Source organism: Somniosus microcephalus, chromosome 12 (assembly GCF_052327205.1).
Source record: "Somniosus microcephalus isolate GS21.2 chromosome 12, FLI_Smic_1.0, whole genome shotgun sequence".
Lineage (NCBI taxonomy): Eukaryota > Metazoa > Chordata > Chondrichthyes > Squaliformes > Somniosidae > Somniosus > Somniosus microcephalus.
Window position 1 is genome coordinate 206,555,178 of NC_140998.1, and position 16,552 is coordinate 206,571,729.

Sequence of the window (16,552 nt, forward strand, 5' to 3'; positions counted from 1 at the left end):
CAGGCCCGAGGGGCTGGATGGTCTCCTCCAGTTCCTAATGTAACAGCCTTGAGGGTCCGAATTGTCCATCTCCTCTATTTAGGTAACAGGCTCGAGAGGCTGTGTGGCCTCCTCCTGTTCATATTTAACAGGCTCGAGGGGCTGAATGGGCTCCTCCTGTTCCTATGTAACAGGCTCAAAGGGCTGAATGGCCTCTTCCTTTGCCAATATAACAGGCTCGAGTGGCTGAATGGCCTCCTCCTGTTCCTATGTAACAGGCTTGAATGGCTGAATGGCAGCTTGCTGTTCCTGTGTAACAGGCTCGAGAGGCTGAATGGCCTCCTCCTGTTCCTATGTAACAGGCTTGAATGGCTGAATGGTAGCTTGCTGTTCCTGTGTAACAGGCTCGAGAGGCTGAATGGCCTCCTCCTGTTCCTATGTAACAGGCTCGAGGGGGCTGAATGGCAGCTTGCTGTTCCTGTGTAACGGGCTCGAGAGGCTGAATGGCCTCCTCCTGTTCCTATGTAACAGGCTCGAGTGGCTGAATGGCCTCCTCCTGTTAATATATAACAGGCTCGAGGGTCTGAATGGTCTCCTGATGTACCTATCCAACAGGCCCGAGTGGCTGGTTGGCCTCATCCAGTTCCTGTGTAACAGGCCCAAGGGGCTGAATGAACCTGCTCCTGCGCTCATGTAACAGGCTCGAGGGTTTGAATGGGCCTACTCCTGTTCCTGTGTAACAGGCTCAAGGGGCTGAGTGTCATCCTCCTGTTCCTGTGTTACAGGCCCGAAGGTCTGAATGGGCCTCCTCCTGTTCCTGTGTAACAGTCTCAAGTGGCTGAATTGCCTCCTCCTGTTCCTGTGCCACAGGCTCATGGGTCTGAATGGGCCTCCTCCTATTCCTGTGCAACAGGTTCGAGGGTCTGACTGGCCTGCTCCTGTTCCTATGTAACAGGCTCGAGGAGCTGAATGAGCCCCCTCATGTTCCTATGTAACAGGTTCGAAGGCTGAATGGTCGCCTCCTGTTCCTGTGTAACAGGCCCGAGGGGCTGAATGGCCTCCTCCTGTTCCTGTGTCACAGGCTCAAGGGGCTGAATGGGCCTCCTGCTTTTCCTGTGTAACAGGCTCGAGAGGCTGAATGTGCCTCCTCCTGTTCCTGTGTTACAGGCTCGAGAGGCTGAATGGGCCTCCTTCTGTTCCTATGTAAAAGGCTCAAGGGCCTGAACGGCCTCTTCCTGTTGCTATGTAAATGGCTTGAGGGGCTGAACGGCTTCCTCCTGTTCATGTGTAACAGTCTCGAGGGGCTGAATGGGTCTCCTCCTTTCCTATGTAACAGGCTCGTGTGGCAGAATGGCCTTCTCCTGTTCCTGTGTAACAGGCTCGAGGGGCTGAATGGCCTTCTCCTGTTCCTGTGTAACAGGCTCGAGGGGCTGAATGGCCTCCTCCTGTTCCTGTGTAACAGGCTGAAGGGGCTGAATGGGCCTCCTCCTGTTCCTATGTAACAGGCTCGAGGGGCTGAATGGCCTCCACCTATTCCTGTGTAAGAGGCTCGAGAGGCTGAATGGCCTCCTCCTGTTCCTATGTAACAGTCTCGAGGGGCTGAATGGCCTCCTCCTGTTCCTGTGTCACAGGCTCAAGGGGCTGAATGGGCCTCTTGCTTTTCCTGTGTAACAGGCTCGAGGAGCTGAATGAGCCCCCTCCTGTTCCTATGTAACAGGCTCGAAGGGCTGAATGGTCTCCTCCTGTTCCTGTGTAACAGGCCCGAGGGGCTGAATAGGCCTCCTTCTGCTCCTGTGTCACAGGCTCAAGGGGCTGAATGGGCCTCCTGCTCTTCCTGTGTAACAGGCTCGAGGGGCTGAATGGCCTCTTCCTCTTCCTGTGTAACAGTCTTAAGGGGCTGAATGGGTCTCACCCTGTTCCTATGTTACAGGCTCATGGGTCTGAACGGGCCTACTCCTGTTCCTGTGTAACAGGTTCGAGGGTCTGAATGGCCTCCTCCTGTTCCTAAGTAACAGGCTCGAGGAGCTGAATGAGTCCCCTCCTGTTCCTATGTATCAGGTTCGAAGGGCTGAATGTTCTTCTCCTGTTCCTGTGTAACAGGCTCGATGTGCTGAATGGCCTCCTCCTGTTCCTGTGTAACAGGCCCAAGGGGCTGAATGGGCCTCCTCCTTTTACTGTGTAACAGGCTTTAGGGGCTGACTGGGCCTGTTAAGTCTGTGTGTTATAGTGAGAATTACTACACAGACCACAAGAGTAAATTCAACAGGTCTTTACTGGTTGGAGGTCGGACTATACTGAATACAATATTATTACACTGTGCTTATATACCGGTGTGGTCACCACCGGTATTACGTATACAGCAGCCAAAGAAAGTAGTACCTTTCTTAAGGTGGACCAGGCTTAAGTTCTCTTAAGGTGGAACAAGTTACATACACCACAATCCTCCCTTTTTAGCTTAACAGTCATATCCCCAAATAAACATAACATATATACATATATAACTTCAGGTATAACAGTTCAAAGGTTCAGTCTCTCAGGAGGCTTTCTGATTCGGCTTGGATAACGCCTTTCAGTGGTCTCTGATTCTTGTTGTTGAGGTGCCTCCTCTAGTTGGTTGCCAATGTATTGGGTGTCATCATCATCAAATACATTCTCGGCCGAGGTAGATGCTTCAGGTTCATGAACGTCTTCCACAGCTGTCTCTGTCACAACCATGGGTTCGACCCTTGCTCTCGACTCTACCAATTGATCCGCATGACGCCTTATCACATTATGACCAATATCTACGGTGTACATCAGAGGTCCTTGTCTGGCCCGGATTGTTCCGGACTGCCATTTGTCGTTTCCATAGCCCCTTGCCATCACTGGTTGTCCTACGTCAAAAGTTCGAGTGGTCTTGCTGTTAATATGCCGAAACTGTTTGTTTTCCACTTCCCTCCGCACATTTGGTTTTAACAAGTCCAACTTGGACCGCAACCTCCTGTTATAAAACATCATAGCAGGACTTTGGTTAGTCACGGCATGATCGGTGTTTCTATATGACATCAGGAACTTATCGACCTTGTGTTGCAGCGGAATCTGATCATCATTCATGGCCTTAATAGCCTTTTTGAATGTCTGGACAAATCTTTCAGCCAACCCGTTTGTCGCCGGATGACATGGGGCAGAGGTATAATGTTTAACTCCATTCTTCTTTAAGAATTTTTGGAATTCTTCCGATACAAACTGTGGTCCGTTGTCCGAACAGATCTGTTCTGGCAATCCGTTCCTTGCGAATATTGTTCTTAACACCGCAATTGTCTTTTCTGAAGTAGTGGTATTCATCTTGATGACTTCTGGCCATTTGGAATGTGCGTCCACCGCGATTAGGAACATGGAGTCCATGAATGGACCAGCAAAGTCAATGTGTACGTGTTGCCATGGGGCTGAAGGCCATTCCCATGGGTGTAGTGGTGCGATCGGAGGTGCATTTTGCACTTTTTGACACCCAGCGCAGCTTATCATTAACTCCTCAATCTGATGGTCAATACCCGGCCACCATACGTAAGCCCAAGCAAGACTTTTCATTTAAACTCCCCCCAGATGACCTTCATGTAGTTCTTTTACAACTCTTTCCCTTAACTTGGGAGGAATAATCACTCTTGTCCCGTACATCAAAGTACCATGGCAGACGGACAGCTGGTCTCGCCTTGCCGAGAATGCCGGTAACAGAGGATCACCCCGTGTTGGCCATCCTTTCACTGTCACCTCGTAGACTCTGGACAGTGTCGGGTCATTCCTGGTTTCTCTTTCAATACTTGCGTTGGTGACAGGTAAACAGTCGATAATGGTCGAATGAAATAACTCAACAGGGTCAACTTCCGTCGTGTCTTCATCTTCAGGTAGTGGCAGGCGCGACAGGCCATCAGCATTGCCATGCTGTTTCGTACCTTTGAATTCTATCTGATATTGATGTGCCCCTAAGAAAAGAGACCATCTCTGGAGACACTGTGCTGTCATCACCGAAACACCCTTCTTAGGGTTAAAAATGGACACCAACGGTTGATGGTCCGTCAGAAGTGTGAATTTTTGGCCCTGTAGGTAATGATTAAACTTCTTCACTCCCCATACAAGGCTAAGGGCCTCCCTATCGATCTGCGCATAGTTGCACTCAGCGGAGGTCAATGATCTGGATGCAAACGCGACTGGCCTTTCCGTGCCATTTGGCAATTTATGTGAGAGTACTGCCCCAAAACCATATGGAGAAGCATCACAAGCCAACCGAATAGGCAGTGTCGGGTTGAAGTGAGCCAACACTTCCTCTGAGGTGATCAATTCTTTGCTTTTGCGAAATGCCTTCTTACAGTTTTCGCCCCAGTCCCATGGTACCCCTTTCTGTAAAAGAGCGTTCAACGGATGCAGCACCGTGGATAGATTTGGCAGAAATTTATGGTAGTAGTTAATTAATCCTAGAAACGACCTCAACTGAGAGACATTCTCCGGAGCGGGAGCCTTTACAACTGCCGCTATCTTGTCAGGAGACTTATGAAGCCCCTCCCGGTCAATGACATGACCACAGTACGAGATCCGCTTCTGGAAGAACTCACATTTCTGCCGATTTACTCTAAGTCCATACTCTTTCAGTCTGTTGAGCACCAGTTCCAAGTTAGCGAGATGCTGTTCATCACCATCACCTGTGATCAGAATGTCGTCCAGGTAACATTGTGTGCCTGGAATTCCCTGTAATACCTGCTCCATGGCCCTCTGCCAAATTGCTGGAGCCGATGCCACACCAAAAACCAGCCTATTGTACCGGTACAACCCTCGATGCGTGTTGATCGTGAGGTATTGGCGTGACTCTTCTTCAACCTCCATCTGCAAGTACGCCTGCGCCAGGTCTATCTTGGTGAAGTGTTTCCCGCCAGACAGTGAAGCGAAAATATCCTCAATCCGTGGAAGCAGATACTGCACCGTGTGAAGCACCGGATTAACGGTGATCTTGAAATCTCCACAGATGCGAACCTTCCCTGGATCTCCTGGCTTATTGTTCACAGGACGTTTGATAACGGGAACAATGGGCATAGCCCACTCACTCCAATCTACTTTAGACAGTTCCCCTGAACGTTCTAGTGCTTCCAGCTCCGCTTCAACCGCAGGTCGTATTGCATAGGGTACCGGTCTGGCTTTAAAAAATTTTGGTTGTGCATGTTCATCAATCTTGATGTTTGCCGTAATTCCTCTCAGTGTTCCCAGTCCCGGCTGGAACACCTCTTTAGCCTCATCCAATATTCTGGACAATCGTTTAGGTTTGACAGCTGTTTCCCCGGAATCTACCGTTAGTGCTTTCAAGGAGTGCCAGTCCATATTCATTTTCCTAATCCACTCCCATCCTAGTAGTGGTGGACCTCCTTCAGGTAGCACGTATAAGTCCATTACTTGGCTTCCTTTGCCCTTGTGGACCACTTCTACCTCTATTTTTCCGATGGGGTACACTCTTTGCCCCGTGTACGTTTTCAATATAATCTCCGTATCCTGTAAGGGAATATGTTGGAATAACCTTCTGTAATCTTTCTTATTCATGACCGTCAATGCCGATCCAGTGTCCAATTCCATTTTTACTTGGACTCCTGCTATCTTAAGAGTGACCCAAATTGTCTGGAGGTCTGTATCCTTACCAACGTTGTGTATTCTTAAGCTATCCAGTTCATTACTGCTAGCGTCTGAATCTGACTTCTGTTCAGTCAAACTGTTCTTTGTCACCTTGTGTACCTTTGCATATTTTCCTTGCGGTGACTTTTTATTGCTGGTCTTCTTTCCTGACCGGCATACTTTAACTATGTGGCCAAGCCTGCCACACGTTCTGCATTCTTGGTTTTTAAACCAACACTGGTTCTGATCGTGCATTGTCTTTCCACAATGATAACATTTGACAGAACTCAAACCCAATTTGTTTGTACCGAGTTCCGGTGGCCATAGCTGCATTACTGCCGTGCCTCTCGCTGCGGCCTCGTGTGCTGCTGCCATAGTGACTGCCTTCTCGAGAGACAGCTCATTCTCCTCGAGCAGTCGCCTTTGTGTATCCTGTTTAAATAAACCACACACAAATCTATCTCGAAGTGCCTCTGTCAGTCCCGTTCCAAACTGACAATATTTTGCTAGCTTACGTAATTCCATCAAATATTCAGCATTGCTTTCATTTTGCAGCTGTCTTCTATCGTAAAATTTAAATCGTTCCGCTAGCATCAGCGGCGTGGGGCTAAGATGATTTTTTAGGACAGTAACAATCTGTTCGAACGTCTTATCCGCCGGTTCATCTGGTGATAACAGGTGTTTCAATTGCCCATATGTCTTCGCACCCATTAAGTTTAGTAATGTTAGTGCTTTATCTGTCTCAGGAATTTTATTTGCCTTACAATAGTTTTGTATGCGTTCTACATACATAGCCCAGTCTTCTATATCACTGTCGAAGGCATTAATGTTCCCATGTTTAGGCATCGTAGCAATTTATCGGATTTTTAATGTTATCTAAGATGGCGGCTTCCCGCTCTTGCCGTCGTCCTCCGCCCACAAAATGGCGGTTTTCCCGCGCTTAGCGGTCTTCACCCGTCCCCGACGCTGTCTCCGCTTCACCGCGGCTCTCGCGCCTTCAGTTTCCCCAGACGCTGCACCTTTAGCCCGAATGCGGCCCTTATCTCCGGTCGCGATCGATGTCCCGCACTGCGCCTCTCGCTCGAAAGCGGCCCGGCCCTTATCTCTGGTCGCGATCGACCTCACCGCCCTTATTCCTCCGTCTTCCCAGCCCCGTCTGTACAGCCAACGCGGTTGACTTTCTGTCGCGTCGCTGCCCGGCTTACCCACCACGAGGTAGTAGAAGAAGCTGACAGTCGCTGATGGAGGCTTCGAGGTCAGGATGTCTTCTGCACTCCGGTTGCTCGATGCCTGCCGCTCGACGTGTCTTCCCGTAGGTGATGAGGGTGGAAACCTCTCTTCGACGTCCTGTCTGTGGACGAAGTCACCGTGGAAATTACTGCAGCAGGGTAAGAATCAGACTCGTCGCCACTGTTACGTCTGTGTGTTATAGTGAGAATTACTACACAGACCACAAGAGTAAATTCAACAGGTCTTTACTGGTTGGAGGTCGGACTATACTGAATACAGTATTATTACACTGTGCTTATATACCGGTGTGGTCACCACCGGTATTACGTATACAGCAGCCACAGAAAGTAGTACCTATCTTAAGGTGGACCAGACTTAAGTTCACAGAAATCACAGAAACCCCACAGTGCAGATAGAGGCCATTTCGGCCCATCGAGCCTGCACCGACACATATCCCACCCGATCCCCGTAACCCCTACACCAACACATATCCCACCCTATCCCTGTAACCCCACGTATTTAACCCCCCTAACACTAAGGGTCAATTTATCATAGCCAATCAACCTAACCTGCACATCTTTGGACTGTGGGAGGAAACCGGAGCACCCGGAGAAAACCCACGCAAACACGGGGAGAATGTGCAAACTCCACACAGACAGTCGCCCGAGGTCGGACTCGAACCCGGGTCTCTGGCGCTGTGAGGCAACAGTGCTAACCACTATGCCACCGTTCTCTTAAGGTGGAACAGGTTACATACACCACAGGGCCTCCTCCTGTTTCTGTGTAACAGGCTCGAGGATCTGAATGGTCTCCTCATGTTCCTATCCAACAGGCCCGAGTGGCTGGTTGTCCTCCTCCTGTTCCTGTGTTACAGGCCCAAGGGGCTGAATGAACCTCCTCCTGCGTCTATGTAACAGGCTCGATGGTCTGAATGGGCCTGCTCCTGTTCCTGTGTAACAGGCACGAGGGGACGAATGGGCCTCCTCCTGTTCCTGTGTAACAGGGTCGAGGGTTTGAATGGCCTCCTCTTGTCCCTGTGTAACAGGCTCGAGGGGCTGAATGGCCTCCACCTCTTCCTATGTAACAGGCTCGAGGGCCTGAATGGGCCTCTTCCTTTTCCTATGTAAATGGCCCAAGTGGCTGAACGGATTCCTCCTGTTCCTGTGTAACAGGCTCGAAGGGCTGAATGTCATCCTCCTGTTCATGTGTAACAGGCTCGAGGAGCTAAATGGGCCTTCTTCTGTTCCTATGTAACAGGCTCGATGTGCTGAATGGCCTCCTCCTGTTCCTATGTAACAGGCTCGATACGCTGAATGGCCTCCTCCTGTTCCTATGCAACAGGCTCGAGGGCCTGAATGGGCTCCTTCCTGTTCCTATGTAAATGGCCCGAGGGGCTGAACGGCCTCCTCCTCTTACTGTGTAACAGGCTCGTGGAGCTGAATGGCCTCCTCCTGTTCCGATGCAACAGGCTCGAGGGCCTGAATGGGCCCATTTCTGTTCCTATGTAAATGGCCCGAGGGAATGATTGGCCTCCTCCTGTTCCTGTGTAACAGGCTCGTGGAGCTGAATGGCCTGCTCCTCTTCCTGTGTAACAGTCTCGAGGGGCTGAATGGGAATCCTCCTTTTCATGTGTAACAGGATCGAGGGGCTGATTGGCCTCCTCCTGTTCCTGTGCAATAGACTCGAGTGTCTGAATGGCCTCCTCCTGTTCCTACATAACAGGCTCGAGGAGCTGAATGTGCTAAATCCTGTTCCTGTGTAACAGCCTTGAGGGTCTGAACGGCCTCCTCCTGTTCCTATGTAACAGGCTCGAGGAGCTGAAAGAGCCCCCTCCTGTTCCTATGTAACAGGCTCGAAGGGCTGAATGGACGCCTCCATTTCCTGTGTAATAGGCTCGAGGGGTTGAATGGCCTCCTCCTGTTACTGTGAAACAGGCCCGAGGGGCTGAATGGGCCTCCGCCTGTTCCTGTGTAACAGGCTTGAGGGTTTTAATGGGCCTCCTCCTGTTCCAGTGCACCGGTCTCGAGGGGCTGAATGGGCCTCCTCCTATTCTTGTGTAACAGGCACAAGGGTCTGAATGGCCTCCTCCTGTTCCTAAGTAACAGGCTCGAGGAGCTGAATGGGGCAAATCCTGTTCCTGTGTAACAGCCTTGAGGGTCTGAACAGCCTCCTCCTGTTGCTATGTAACGGACTCGAGGAGCTGAATGAGCCCCCTCCTGTTCCTATGTAACATGCTCGAAGGGCGGAATGGCCGCCTCCTGTTCCTGTGTAACAGGCTCGAGGGGCTGAATGGCCTCCTCCTGTTCCTGTGCAACAGGCCCGAGTGGCTGAATGGGCCTCCTCCTATTCTTGTGTAACAGGCTCGAGGGTTTGAATGTGCCTCCTCCTGTTCCTGTGTAACAGGCCCGAGGGGCTGAATGGGCATCCTCCTGTTCCTGTGTAACAGGCCCGAGGGGCTGAATGGCCTCTTCCTGTTGCTGTGTAACAGGCTCGAGGGTTTGAATGTGCCTTCTCCTGAACCTATGTAACAGGCCCGAGGTTCTGGTTGGCCTCCTCCTGTTCCTGTGTAACAGGCTCGAGCGGCTGAATGGCCTACTCCTGTTCCTATGCAACAGGGTCAAGGGGCTGAATGAACCTCCTCCTGCGCCTATGTAACAGGCTCGAAGGGCTGAATGGCCTCCTCCTGTTCCTATTTAACAGGTTCGAGGAGCTGAATGGGCCAAATCCTGTTCCTGTGTAACATCGTTGAGGGTCTGAATGGCCTCCACCTGTTCCTATGTAACAGGCTCGGAGCTGAATGAGCCCCCTCCTGTTCCTATGTAACATGCTCGAAGGGCTGAATGGCCGCCTCCTGTTCCTGTGTAACAGGCTCGAGGGGCTGAATGGCCTCCTCCTGCTCCTGTGTAACATGCCGGAGGGGCTCAATGGGCCTCCTCCTGTTCTTGTGTAACAGGCTCGAGGGTTTGAATGGGCCTCCTCCCGTTCCTGTGTAACAGGCCCAAGGGGCTGAATGGGCCTCCTCCTGTTCCTGTGTAACAGGCCCGAGGGGCTGAATGGCCTCTTCCTGTTCCTGTGTAACAGGCTCGAGGGTTTGAATGTGCCTCCTCCTGAAACTATGTAACAGGCCCGAGAGGCTGGTTGACCTCCTCCTGTTCCTGTGTAACAGGCTCGAGGGGCTGAATGGGCCTACTCCTGTTCCTGTGTAAAAGGCCCAAGGGGGTGAATGGACCACCTCCTGTTCCCGTATAACAGGCTCGAGGGTCTGATTGGGCCTCCTCCTGTTCCTGTGTAACAGTCTCGAGGGGCTGAATGGCCTCCTCTTGTCCCTATTTAACAGGCCCGAGGTGCTGAATGGCTTCCTCCTGTTCATGTGTAACAGTCTCGAGGGGCTGAATGGGTCTCCTCCTTTTCCTATGTAACAGGCTCGAGGGTTGAATGGCCTTCTCCTGTTCCTGCGTAACAGGCTCGAGGGGCTGAATGGGCCTCCTCCTGTTCCTATGTAACAGGCTCGAGGGTTGAATGGCCTCCACCTATTCCTGTGTAAGAGGCTCGAGAGGCTGAATGGCCTCCTCTTGTTCCTATGTAACAGTCTCGAGGGGCTAAATGGGCCTCCTCCCTTTCCTGTGAAACATTCTCGAGGGGCTGAATGGCCTCCTCCTATTCCTGTGTCACAGGCTCAAGGGGCTGAATGGGCCTCTTGCTTTTCCTGTGTAACAGGCTCGAGGAGCTGAATGAGCCCCCTCCTGTTCCTATGTAACAGGCTCGAAGTGCTGAATGGTCTCCTCCTGTTCCTGTGTAACAGGCCCGAGGGGCTGAATAGGCCTCCTTCTGCTCCTGTGTCACAGGCTCAAGGGGCTGAATGGGCCTCCTGCTCTTCCTGTGTAACAGGCTTGAGGGGCTGAATGGCCTCTTCCTCTTCCTGTGTAACAGTCTTAAGGGGCTGAATGGGTCTCACCCTGTTCCTATGTTACAGGCTCATGGGTCTGAATGGGCCTACTCCTGTTCCTGTGTATCAGGTTCGAGGGTCTGAATGGCCTCCTCCTGTTCCTAAGTAACAGGCTCGAGGAGCTGAATGAGCCCCCTCCTGTTCCTATGTTTCAGGTTCGAAGGGCTGAATGGTCTCCTCCTGTTCCTGTGTAACAGACTCGATGTGCTGAATGGCCTTCTTTTGTTCCTGTGTAACAGGCCCAAGGGTCTGAATGGGCCTCCTCCTATTACTGTGTAACAGGCTTTAGGGGCTGACTGGGCCTCCTCCTGTTTCTGTGTAACAGGCTCGAGGATCTGAATGGTCTCCTCATGTTCCTATCCAACAGGCCCGAGTGGCTGGTTGTCCTCCTCCTGTTCCTGTGTTACAGGCCCAAAGGGCTGAATGAACCTCCTCCTGCATCTATGTAACAGGCTCGATGGTCTGAATGGGCCTGCTCCTGTTCCTGTGTAACAGGCACGAGGGGACGAATGGGCCTCCTCCTGTTCCTGTGTAACAGGGTCGAGGGGCTGAATGGCCTCCTCTTGTCCCTATGTAACAGGCTCGAGGGGCTGAATGGCCACCTCCTGTTCCTATGTAACAGGCTCGAGGGCCTGAATGGGCCTCTTCCTTTTCCTATGTAAATGGCCCAAGTGGCTGAACGGATTCCTCCTGTTCCTGTGTAACAGGCTCGAAGGGCTGAATGTCATCCTCCTGTTCCTATGTAACAGGCTCGAGGAGCTGAAAGAGCCCCCTCCTGTTCCTATGTAACAGGCTCGAAGGGCTGAATGGACGCCTCCATTTCCTGTGTAATAGGCTCGAGGGGTTGAATGGCCTCCTCCTGTTACTGTGAAACAGGCCCGAGGGGCTGAATGGGCCTCCTCCTGTTCCTGTGTAACAGGCTTGAGGGTTTTAATGGGCCTCCTCCTGTTCCAGTGCACCGGTCTCGAGGGGCTGAATGGGCCTCCTCCTATTCTTGTGTAACAGGCACAAGGGTCTGAATGGCCTCCTCCTGTTCCTAAGTAACAGGCTCGAGGAGCTGAATGGGGCAAATCCTGTTCCTGTGTAACAGCCTTGAGGGTCTGAACGGCCTCCTCCTGTTGCTATGTAACGGACTCGAGGAGCTGAATGAGCCCCCTCCTGTTCCTATGTAACATGCTCGAAGGGCGGAATGGCCGCCTCCTGTTCCTGTGTAACAGGCTCGAGGGGCTGAATGGCCTCCTCCTGTTCCTGTGTAACAGGCCCGAGTGGCTGAATGGGCCTCCTCCTATTCTTGTGTAACAGGCTCGAGGGTTTGAATGTGCCTCCTCCTGTTCCTGTGTAACAGGCCCGAGGGGCTGAATGGGCCTCCTCCTGTTCCTGTGTAACAGGCCCGAGGGGCTGAATGGCCTCTTCCTGTTGCTGTGTAACAGGCTCGAGGGTTTGAATGTGCCTTCTCCTGAACCTATGTAACAGGCCCGAGGTTCTGGTTGGCCTCCTCCTGTTCCTGTGTAACAGGCTCGAGCGGCTGAATGGCCTACTCCTGTTCCTATGCAACAGGGTCAAGGGGCTGAATGAACCTCCACCTGCGCCTATGTAACAGGCTCGAAGGGCTGAATGGCCTCCTCCTGTTCCTATTTAACAGGTTCGAGGAGCTGAATGGGCCAAATCCTGTTCCTGTGTAACATCGTTGAGGGTCTGAACGGCCTCCACCTGTTCCTATGTAACAGGCTCGGAGCTAAATGAGCCCCCTCCTGTTCCTATGTAACATGCTCGAAGGGCTGAATGGCCGCCTCCTGTTCCTGTGTAACAGGCTCGAGGGGCTGAATGGCCTCCTCCTGCTCCTGTGTAACATGCCGGAGGGGCTCAATGGGCCTCCTCCTGTTCTTGTGTAACAGGCTCGAGGGTTTGAATGTGCCTCCTCCCGTTCCTGTGTAACAGGCCCAAGGGGCTGAATGGGCCTCCTCCTGTTCCTGTGTAACAGGCCCGAGGGGCTGAATGGCCTCTTCCTGTTCCTGTGTAACAGGCTCGAGGGGCTGAATGGGCCTACTCCTGTTCCTGTGTAAAAGGCCCAAGGGGGTGAATGGACCACCTCCTGTTCCCGTATAACAGGCTCGAGGGTCTGATTGGGCCTCCTCCTGTTCCTGTGTAACAGGGTCGAGGGGCTGAATGGCCTCCTCTTGTCCCTATTTAACAGGCCCGAGGTGCTGAATGGCTTCCTCCTGTTCATGTGTAACAGTCTCGAGGGGCTGAATGGGTCTCCTCCTTTTCCTATGTAACAGGCTCGAGGGTTGAATGGCCTTCTCCTGTTCCTGTGTAACAGGCTCGAGGGGCTGAATGGCCTCCACCTATTCCTGTCTAACAGGCTCGAGGGGCTGAATGGGCCTCCTCCTGTTCCTATGTAACAGGCTCGAGGGTTGAATGGCCTCCACCTATTCCTGTGTAAGAGGCTCGAGAGGCTGAATGGCCTCCTCTTGTTCCTATGTAACAGTCTCGAGGGGCTAAATGGGCCTCCTCCCTTTCCTGTGAAACATTCTCGAGGGGCTGAATGGCCTCCTCCTATTCCTGTGTCACAGGCTCAAGGGGCTGAATGGGCCTCTTGCTTTTCCTGTGTAACAGGCTCGAGGAGCTGAATGAGCCCCCTCCTGTTCCTATGTAACAGGCTCGAAGTGCTGAATGGTCTCCTCCTGTTCCTGTGTAACAGGCCCGAGGGGCTGAATAGGCCTCCTTCTGCTCCTGTGTCACAGGCTCAAGGGGCTGAATGGGCCTCCTGCTCTTCCTGTGTAACAGGCTTGAGGGGCTGAATGGCCTCTTCCTCTTCCTGTGTAACAGTCTTAAGGGGCTGAATGGGTCTCACCCTGTTCCTATGTTACAGGCTCATGGGTCTGAATGGGCCTACTCCTGTTCCTGTGTATCAGGTTCGAGGGTCTGAATGGCCTCCTCCTGTTCCTAAGTAACAGCCTCGAGGAGCTGAATGAGCCTCCTCCTGTTCCTATGTATCAGGTTCGAAGGGCTGAATGGTCTCCTCCTGTTCCTGTGTAACAGACTCGATGTGCTGAATGGCCTCCTCCTGTTCCTGTGTAACAGGCCCAAGGGGCTGAATGGGCCTCCTCCTATTACTGTGTAACAGGCTTTAGGGGCTGACTGGGCCTTCTCCTGTTTCTGTGTAACAGGCTCGAGGATTTGAATGGTCTCCTCATGTTCCTATCCAACAGGCCCGAGTGGCTGGTTGTCCTCCTCCTGTTCCTGTGTTACAGGCCCAAGGGGCTGAATGAACCTCCTCCTGCATCTATGTAACAGGCTCGATGGTCTGAATGGGCCTGCTCCTGTTCCTGTGTAACAGGCACGAGGGGACGAATGGGCCTCCTCCTGTTCCTGTGTAACTGGGTCGAGGGGCTGAATGGCCTCCTCTTGTCCCTATGCAACCGGCTCGAGGGGCTGAATGGCCACCTCCTCTTCCTATGTAACAGGCTCGAGGGCCTGAATGGGCCTCTTCCTTTTCCTATGTAAATGGCCCAAGTGGCTGAACGGATTCCTCCTGTTCCTGTGTAACAGGCTCGAAGGGCTGAATGTCATCCTCCTGTTCATGTGTAACCGGCTCGAGGAGCTAAATGGGCCTTCTTCTGTTCCAATGTAACAGGCTCGATATTCTGAATGGCCTCCTCCTGTTCCTATGTAACAGGCTCGAGGGCCTGAATGGGCTCATTCCTGTTCCTATGTAAATGGCCCGAGGGGCTGAACGGCCTCCTCCTGTTACTGTGTAACAGGCTCGTGGAGCTGAATGGCCTCCTCCTGTTCCGATGCAACAGGCTCGAGGGCCTGAATGGGCTCATTCCTGTTCCTATGTAAATGGCCCGAGGGGCTGATCGGCCTCCTCCTGTTCCTGTGTAACAGGCTCGTGGAGCTGAATGGCCTGCTCCTCTTCCTGTGTAACAGTCTCGAGGGGCTGAATGGGACTCTTCCTTTTCCTGTGTAACTGGATCGAGGGGCTGAATGGCCCCCTCCTGTTCCTGTGCAATAGACTCGAGCGTCTGAATGGCCTCCTCCTGTTCCTACGTAACAGGCTCGAGGAGCTGAATGGGCCAAATCCTGTTCCTGTGTAACAACCTTGAGGGTCTGAACGGCCTCCTCCTGTTCCTATGTAACAGGCTCGAGGAGCTGAAAGAGCCCCCTCCTGTTCCTATGTAACAGGCTCGAAGGGCTGAATGGACGCCTCCATTTCCTGTGTAATAGGCTCGAGGGGGTGAATGGCCTCCTCCTGTTACTGTGAAACAGGCCCGAGGGGCTGAATGGGCCTCCTCCTGTTCCTGTGTAACAGGCTTGAGGGTTTTAATGGGCCTCCTCCTATTCTTGTGTAACAGGCACAAGGGGCTGAATGAGCCCCCTCCTGTTCCTATGTAACATGCTCGAAGGGCTGAATGGCCGCCTCCTGTTCCTGTGTAACAGGCTCGAGGGGTGAATGGCCTCCTCCTGTTCCTGTGTAACAGGCCCGAGTGGCTGAATGGGCCTCCTCCTGTTCTTGTGTAACAGGTTCGAGGGTTTGAATGTGCCTCCTCCTATTCCTGTGTAACAGGCCCGAGGGGCTGAATGGGCCTCCTCCTGTTCCTGTGTAACAGGCCCGAGGGGCTGAATGGCCTCTTCCTGTTGCTGTGTAACAGGCTCGAGGGTTTGAATGTGCCTTCTCCTGAACCTATGTAACAGGCCCGAGGTTCTGGTTGGCCTCCTCCTGTTCCTGTGTAACAGGCTCGAGCGGCTGAATGGCCTACTCCTGTTCCTATGCAACAGGGTCAAGGGGCTGAATGGGCCTACTCCTGTTCCTATGCAACAGGGTCAAGGGGCTGAATGAACCTCCTCCTGCGCCTATGTAACAGGCTCGAAGGGCTGAATGGCCTCCTCCTGTTCCTATGTAACAGGATCGAGGGGCTGAATGGGCCTACTCCTGTTCCTATGCAACAGGGTCAAGGGGCTGAATGAACCTCCTCCTGCGCCTATGTAACAGGTTCGAAGGGCTGACTGGCCTCCTCCTGTTCCTGTGTAACAGGCTCGAGGGGCTGAATGGCCCCCTCTTGTCCCTATGTAACAGGCCCGAGGCGCTGAATGGCCTCCTCCTGTTCCTATGTAGCAGGCTCGAGGGGCTGAATGGCCTCCTCCTGTTCCTATGTAACAGGCACGAGGGCAGCGTTTCATTCTCCAGGACCAGAAAGCTGGGCGAGGGGAGGAGCTGTGATAAGATTAAACATATCGAGATGGGAGGGTGGGAGAGGGTGTGTTCAACGTGTGCACTTGTTTCAGGGAAACTTGCTTCCTGACGGTGTGGACCCAGAAACTCTCCTCCACTCCTCCCCACTCTCGGCACTGTCGTTTTTACCCTGAATCTTTCTGGATCTACTCCTGGAAATCGGAGATTTTTAACCATCACTCAGGCTCCAACTGACAATTTGATTCTGACGATCTCTCTCTGAGCTTCGGACCAGCCCCTCGGCACAAGCTCGGGTGTTTCCCAGTCATGTGAGAATTTTCATCAGATAACGAGATGAACAAAACTTTCTGATAAACCGGTTTACTGTGCAGTGAAAGTAATGTCTCCGATAATGAACTGTTTTAAGGCCTGAGAGAGAGAGAGTATAAAACAGATACAGAAACAGAGGTAGACAACAGATACAAAGAGAGACATAGATACAGAAATAGAGAGCGACAGATACAGTAAGAGAGAGAGACACAGATACAGAGAGAGAGAGACACAGATACAGAAAGAGAGAGAGACAGATACAG

At 52.4% G+C, this 16,552-nt stretch overlaps 2 pseudogenes; both read right to left on the reverse strand.

The window, feature by feature from the left end:
• Window positions 1-246: 246 nt before the first annotated feature.
• LOC147109963 (uncharacterized) lies at window positions 247-13,010 on the reverse strand (annotated as a pseudogene).
• A 762-nt stretch (window positions 13,011-13,772) lies between these two features.
• On the reverse strand, window positions 13,773-16,196 carry LOC147109964 (uncharacterized; annotated as a pseudogene).
• Between the last annotated feature and the right edge of the window lie 356 nt (window positions 16,197-16,552).